The sequence below is a fragment of the Vipera berus genome (assembly GCF_964194415.1).
Source record: "Vipera berus genome assembly, chromosome: 1".
Taxonomy (NCBI): Eukaryota; Metazoa; Chordata; class Lepidosauria; order Squamata; family Viperidae; genus Vipera; species Vipera berus.
Genome location: NC_138202.1, coordinates 107,351,890 through 107,360,132, shown reverse-complemented (window position 1 = coordinate 107,360,132; position 8,243 = coordinate 107,351,890).

Genomic DNA, 8,243 nt, shown 5'->3' with positions numbered 1-8,243 from the left:
ATTCGGCCACAATTAAGCCAGTGAAAAGAGAATTTCAAGACTTGCGTGGAAGATCGTTATATCTGGAGAATGCTAATTGTCATTACAGCTTTGTGATTCAAAACATTATAGAAATTACATGAAGGGCAGAATACAATATTGTGTGCATTAAATTGGCTAAATAATTTGTTCCCAGAGATCGGCTGTGAGTTTTCAGGACATGGAATGTTGCACTGAAGGGAACATTATAATTATTATTACGTTTTCAAATTGTTGTATTAGAAAAGCTATCATGCGAAAGGCTAGGACACATAAACATACCTTGCATTAAAGAGAATATCCAAATATTCAGCTTAGATCAGCTGAAACTCTTCAGAAAAGGCATAACTTTAAAACCTTGTCTGATTCTTGCATGTAGGCTTGTACATGTCGGAAAACCTATTGCTAAACATTCTCCTTCAGATTAGTCTCCAATTTACACGGAAAGAAAAGTACTTATCTGCACTGAAACGGGGGGGGGGGAAAGAGAAGATAGATAGATAGATAGATAGATAGATAGATAGATAGATAGATAGATAGATAGATAGACAGACAGACAGACAGACAGACAGACAGACAGACAGACAGACAGACAGACAGACAGACAGACAGATAGATAGATAGATAGATAGATAGATAGATAGATAGATAGATAGATAGATAGATCTACTAGAGAGGAAGAGTGGAGGTGTGAAAGGGATTTAGAAGGAGCGCAAAAAAAGAACTGTTCCTTTCTCAGAACTAGTAGTAGTTGAAAGTAAAATTCAAATCAGAGGTATAAGAACTTAGGAGGCAAGAATGTTGAGAAGGGATAGTATATATTCATAACTATGCAAAAAAAGAGGACTTCTTTAAGAAGAAAAAAAGGAAGATTTTTTCCCCTCCCTTTTTAAAAGTTGTACTACTTTATCACTATTATAATATAAATACGAACATCTGGGAATCAGAGGGGAGCAGCAGAAGTCTATACAGGTAGTCCTCGACTTAGAACAATCTGTTTACTGACCATTCAAAGTTACAACAGCCCTGAAAAAAGTGACTTACGACCATTTTTCACACTTACAACCGTTGCACCATCCCCACCGTCACATGATTTACATTTGGATTATTGACAACTGGTTCACATTTAAGTTTAAGTTTAAGTTTAAGTTTTATTTAATTTGTATACCGCCCTTCTCCTTGGTAGGGACTCAGGGCGGTTCACAGGGCATATATAAAAAGACAATACAAAAATTAAAAAAGATTAAACCCATGCCCAATTAAAACAGTAATACAAATCTAAAACAACAAATTAAAACCCATAATCCCCCGTCAGGCCAGACCAGCCATTTCAAATAGGTGGGTCTTCAGGCCACGACGGAAAGTTCGGAGGTCTGATGCCGTCCGGAGCTCTACCGGCAGTTGGTTCCATAATGCCAGACGGTTTATGACGGTTTATGACGGTTGCAGCGTCCCGGGGTCACGTGATGCCCTTTTGCAACCTTCCGACAAGCGAAGTATCAATAGGGAGGCCAGATTCACTTAACAACTAGTTTACTCAGTTGTTAAATTAGTAACACTAATTTATCAACTGCAGTGATTCACTTAAGAAATGTGGCAACAAAGGTCAGAAAATGGGGCAAAACTCACTTAACAAATTTCTCACTTAGCAACATAAATTTTGGGCTCCATTATGGTCGTAAATTGAGGATCCCCTGTGCCCACCGCTATCCAACTCCAGGACAGGTTTATCTGTAAAACAAGTCTTTTGGCATTTCTGAAGCCTTGGTGAGAAAAGAAGGGGGAAGGGGGGGGGAGGGCTGCATTGAATGGAGAAATACTGTAAAGAGTAAGATTTACATTACACAAATTACTACATTGTCTCAAGTGCATCCAAATACATCTCAATATTTGAAATATGGTTAATTGGAATATTGCCTCATGAAAATAGTGTAAAAAATCCATACCCTTTGCCCAGGAGAATGATTTGTAAGAGGTGACACTCCTAAGACCAAAACAATAACAGTTAGGATTGCAAATTCCCAGAGTATTAGGGCTACTAATTCTTGTAATACTTGTAATACTTGTAAGCCGCCCTGAGTCTTCGGAGAAGGGCGGGATATAAATGGAATTAAAATAAAATAAAATAAAATAAATTAGGGGAAATTATAAAAGGGGAATAAAAGATGAGGATTTAATCATAGGATGGTTATATTGCCCCAATCACAATCACAATACAATACTGGTAGTCCTCAATGTATGACCCACAATTGAGCCCAAGATTTCTGTTCTTAAGTGAGACATTTGTTAAGCAAGTTTTGTCCCATTTTATGACCTTTCTTGCCACAGCTGTTAAGTGAATCACTGCAGTTGATAAGTTAGTGACACAACTGTTAAGTGAATCTGGCTTCCCCATTGACTTTGCTTGTCAAAAGGTGATCGCATGACCTTGGGACACAGTAGTAAGTGTGAAAAATGGTCTTAAGTCACTTTTTTCAGTGCCGTTGTAACTTTGAATGATCACGAAATGAACTGTTTTGTAAGTTGAGGACTACCTGTATATGGATAGTCCTTGACGTACAACATTCATTTAGTGACCATTCAAAGTTAGCACAACACTGAAAAAAGTGACTTACGACTGTTCCTTGCACTTACCACAGTCACAACATCCCCATAGTCATGTAATGGCCATTTTTGACTTTCCCAGCTGGCTTCTGACCAGCCAAAGCCGGGGAGGGGGGGAGATTGAACCACTTAACAGTTGTGTTATTCCTTTAAAAACTGTGGTGATTTGCTTAACAACCGTGGCAGAAAAGGTCATGGAATCAGGAGTGACTCACTTAACAGCTGTCTTGTTTAGCAACAGAAATTCTGCTCCCAATTGTGTTCGTAAGTCAAGGACTAGCTGTATGCAATTCCTATTGCAAAGCTTAAATTTATAAAGATCTGGAAATGTCCTTATACTAGAGCAGGGGTCCTCAACGTTGACAACTTTAAGACCTGTGGACTTCAATTCCCAGAATCCCCCAGCCAGCCATGCTGGCTGGGAAATTCTGGGAGCTGAGGTCCACAGGTCTTAAAGTTTGCCAACGTTGAGGACCCCTGTATTAGAGGACTATCTGAGAATATTTTTAACTGTATTCCTGGGAACAGAACGCTTTATTTTAGAGTCAGTATGTGCCTGTTGGTCTGTAACTGAATACAGAATATAGAATTTATGCCTTGCAAGAAGGACATGCCCTGCTTCTTTAACTTTCTCCCTTCTGGAGCGAGGTACAGTACAAGATCTGCTTGTTAGAATACCAATTTGAGCTTTGACACCTCTCAAACATCAAAGCTGTAGATTGCCCTCTAAAGAATGTGCACCTGTTTTCACACTATGAAGAATGCTCATGTTTTTCTTTTGTGGTTACCTTATCATTTATAAGGCTGTAAAATTATTCTTTCCCTATTGGACTTTCCTATTAATGCATATGCATACTCAAACTGCCTTGGATCAAACATTTGATATAAGGTCTAGAGGGCAACCTTGTAACTCTTGCTGTTGGATAGTTTGGATGTAAGAGACTAGTGACTCTCTAAAGTGCTAGTTTTGGAAAACAAAATGCTTAGTTCCTTACCAGTGGTTGGCATATATGGGATACATTTTATACCACAAATTGCAAAAAAGGAGGGGGATTTTAAAGGATATTACGAATGCCTTTATAAGTAGAAGGATGTGGCTCTTTAGAATTAATAACTGTTTAAATAATGCAACAAAGCTCCCATAAGTACATAAATGTCTGTTAATAAACCAATAATAGAAGATAAAGTTAAAATGTTATTGAGAAGATAAAACTAGGGAAAGCACTGGAATAAATTTTTAATTTTTTTAAATTTTAATAATATTTCTATACCGCCCTTCTCCCGAAGGACTAAATGATATGACATGATAGCAGTATTCCAGTATTTGAGGGGATGCCACAAAGAAGAGGGGGTCAAATTATTCTCCAAAGCACCAGAAGGCAGGAGAGGAAACAATGGTTGGAAACTGACCAAAGAGAGAAGCAACCTGGAATTAAAGAGAAAGTTCCTAACGGTGAGGACAATTAACCAGTGGAACAGATTGCCTCCAGAAATCGTAGGCGCTCCATCACTGGAGGTTTTTAAGAAGAGACCAGACAGTCACTTGTCTGAGATGGTGTAGGTTCTCCTGCTTGAGCAGGGGGCTGGACTAGAAGACCTCCAAGATCCCTTCCAGCTCTATTCTATTCTATTCTATTCTATTCTATTCTATTCTATTCTATTCTATTCTATTCTATTCTATTCTATTCTATTCTATTCTATTCTATTCTATTCTATTCTATTCTATTCCATTCATTTGACAAGAAATTAGATAGCATAATGGCTCACTTAACTGGCATTTTTAATGCTATAGTACTATAAATTGTAAACTCTTAAGTTTTTCCAAAATCCAAGTGCTGCTGGCATTTTTATCTGGCTCACAATCATTCTTTATTGCACTTCCCACATGCTTCCCACTTGCTTTATAGTTCACAAGCAGTTGAGATTGCTAGGTATAGAGCTCATATCAGCTGAGGGAATTTACTCAAGGAAAGCACACGTCACTACTTAGTGAGATATTTATCCCTGACTTTCATCTAGTATTCCAGTTAAAAAAACAGCTAAGATAATGATAATGATAATGAGGGCCCTGAGTTTTTCTTTTTTTGTTTAACAAGATAGGCATCCACACAGTATCATATACCGTCATTTGTCACTCATACTCGCCTGTCTCACTAAAAGGGTAGGAAGCATTCAGTTTGCCCTTGTTTTCCAAGGTTTTATAGTTTGTGATGTTCAGCAAAATCTCACCATGTGCAACATGAATCAATTAAGTGCTGCTTATCTGTTTATTTCTTCAGTCAGCTTCTTCATTCCTGAGGTATCTGGGGTTTTTCCCCAATACTCCTTGAAATGAGTGTGTGATGCACTCAGTTCCAGATAATGGTCACAGCTGAATATGGTGTTGGTGTTTACTGCCCCTTATTTTGAGGTTGCTACCTCTAAACTTCCAGGGATTTTTGTTTTGTTTTAAATTTTTAATCCTGTGTTGTTGTTGTTGTTGTTGTTGTTTTTTTTACATATACAGCTCAAGGTGGTGAACATACCTAATATCCTCCAATATTCCCCACAACGAACAACCCTGTGAGGTGAGTTGGACTGACAGGCAGTGACTGGCCCAAAGTTATCCAGCTGGTTTCATCCCTAAAGAGGGACTAGACCGACTCTTATTTTTCCTTTTTAGCAAACAAATTCCAGACTCATGGAAAGAGTTCCACTTTGATATACTAATACCTAGATCTTATGGACTAACATGGTACAACACTGATTAATCAAGATACAACCATTTTTGTTTGGCTATTACCATACTGAATTACCAAATCACCCAAGTATTTGCAGAAGATTATGCAAATTAAATATGGGAAATTATTAATCCAATCTATTTAGCTAGACCAAGAGAAGCATTAACAATACCTTAATTATACGCAATGCAAAAATTTGACCATTTACATTGGCCATCTCTATTTTTTACTTTAGAACCCATTACCTTAGAAGATCAATTTTCTAAAGTAATTTGAAACCAGTAATTTGAAACCAGTAAAGTAATTTGAAACCAGTATCAGGGAACACCTGCTGCCGGCATCAATCTCCCTGCGCCCTGTGCATTCCCACAGAGAGGGTCTCCTCAGGGTGCCACCGATCAGAGAATGTCGATTGGTGGCCCCCAGGGGGAGATCCTTCTCTGTGGGCGCTCCGGAACTATGGAATCAGTTACCGGTAGAGCTCCGGATGGTGCCCGATCTTCGCTCCTTTCATCGCGATCTCAAGACGTTTTTGTTTGTACAAGCCGGCCTAGCCTGATGGGGGATTGGTGGGGTTTTTTATTCTTGTCTTCTTAATATTATCTTTGGGGTTTTATAATTGTAATATATCAATTGTTTTAAAATCGGGCAATTATTTAATTTTCTTTTAATATTTGTAACTTTGTATTTTATTCTTGCCCTGTGAACCGCCCTGAGTCCTCAGGGAGAAGGGCGGTATAGAAATATTATTAAATTAAATTAAATTAAAATATCTGTGCTAGAATTATTGGTGTAGACTGCCCAGAATTTATTATAAAAAAGGTATTGTTTACTCTGCCACATATTATTGTCTCATTAGAACCCTTACTAAAAGAAATAAGAGAAAGTTTGGATGTAAAGACATTAGAAATTAATGGCACATATTATAAAATATATATTTTTTGCTAATGACATTATACTGATTATCTTGAAACCCCTTAAGAGGTTAAGAAACCTTTTTTAGAATAAATGATTAATTTGACAAATTAGCAGTTTTAAGTATTATTTTTCTAAGTCATTTTTTTATTCAGAGCCCCCCCTATGATAATAGCAAATGTATTAAATGAATTAATAGGAATTAAAATCTGTAAACACTCTTTCAAATATGTAGAGGCTTATACTCCTGAAAATATTGAACAAGTCATTGAAATTGGCTGGAACCTAGCCTTCTGACTTTCTTAAATGCTGCATCTGGCCTTCTTTGTTACTGATCTTAGAGGACTGAGTTGGGTCATTAATGGGATGGCATATAAATTTTGGGCATAGTTGGTTATTTCTGCAGGAATCCATGGGCAAGCTTGTGCTGTTGTCTAGATACCATCTCCTCTGTATCACAGATGTTTTCATTTTAATCCTGATTATATACTCTTCAAATATGCCACATTTTCAATGCAGGTGTATCATTTGAATATCATTCTGAAATAAAAGAATGCATTGTGTGCATTCACCTCAGAGGGATTTAAATAAAGAAGAGCACAAATACCATTGAGATACTCTGTATTCTTGATGATTATCTGGACATCCATGGAATTTCCTAGGCACAATATGGAAGTAGTTTGCTATTTTCTTATTTTCTGGGTGGCTTCTTTCACTACCCAGCCTAGCCTAATCAGGGGCTTCAGTGGGTTCAATCCAAATACTAAACGACATCTAATCCTGCTTAGTTTTGTGGGATCAGCCAAACCAACCTGACCCCCATGCTGAATCTCAGAGGACTTTATAACAATAAGTGGACTTTAAAAATATATTTTGTTTTTTTCTTGCTACTATATTCATGTGTCTGTGTTTATACCTTTATGGCAACCAGTCATGCTATTTTGCAGTCTATCCGGAACTCACTTCACTGTAGGAATAGATTTTATTCAGGCCTGCTTGTCATCCCTCATGAAGCCTCACAATTGCTCTCCAGGCAATGGAGTGGGTAATAGAGTCAATGGAGACAATTGATCTGGACTTTCATGCATTTGAAGGGTTTTTTAATTGGTATTTATTATTGGGAGTTGATGGTAAAAACATAGGATGCCATGAAAAATTTGAAATGCTTAAATTTAAATTTGCTCACATTATGCTAAATAATAATTTGGCTAATTGTGGTTTGTGGAATAAAAAAATATGAATAAACCAACTAGGTGGACAGCCCAGTTTGCCTAACAACAGTTTGCTGTACAAAGCTAACCAAATTCATACATTGTTCTAAAGTTTACTCATTGTTCTAAAGCACCTAAAGTGATTCCGATGGTAACGTTTGGAATCACAGGACACAAAATGTCAAAGGGAAACAAACTGCATTATGCCTAAGCAGGTCAATAGGGCCCCAGTTAGTTTATCACACAGAGAAAGTTTAACCAACTGAAATATGCAGATCAAAATCTGTGGAAAAGTGACAGGAGAGTTAAACCAATCATAGGTTCCTTCAAAGATACTTTTTAAGATAAAGATTAACTGCAGATTAAACATACAGTAGTTCAGTATTTTTGGGACGCGGCGGCTCAGTGGGTTAGGACACTGAGCTTGTCGATCAGAAGGTCAGCAGTTTGGCGGGTCGAATCCCGAGTGCCGCGTAGCAGAGTGAGCACCTGTTACTCGTCCCAGCTTCTGCCAACCTAGCAGTTCGAAAGCACGTAAAAATGCAAGTAGAAAAATAGGGACCACTACGGTGGGAAGGTAACAGCATTCCGTGCGCCTTTGGTGTCTAGTCATGCCGGCCACATGACCACGGAGATATCCTCGGACAAGCGCTGGCTCTTCGGCTTTGAAACGGAGATGAGCACTGGCCCCTAGAGTTGGAAACAACTAGCACGCATGTGTGGGGGAACCTTTATCTTTACCTTTTAGTTCAGTATTTAGAGAAAGTCATTCACA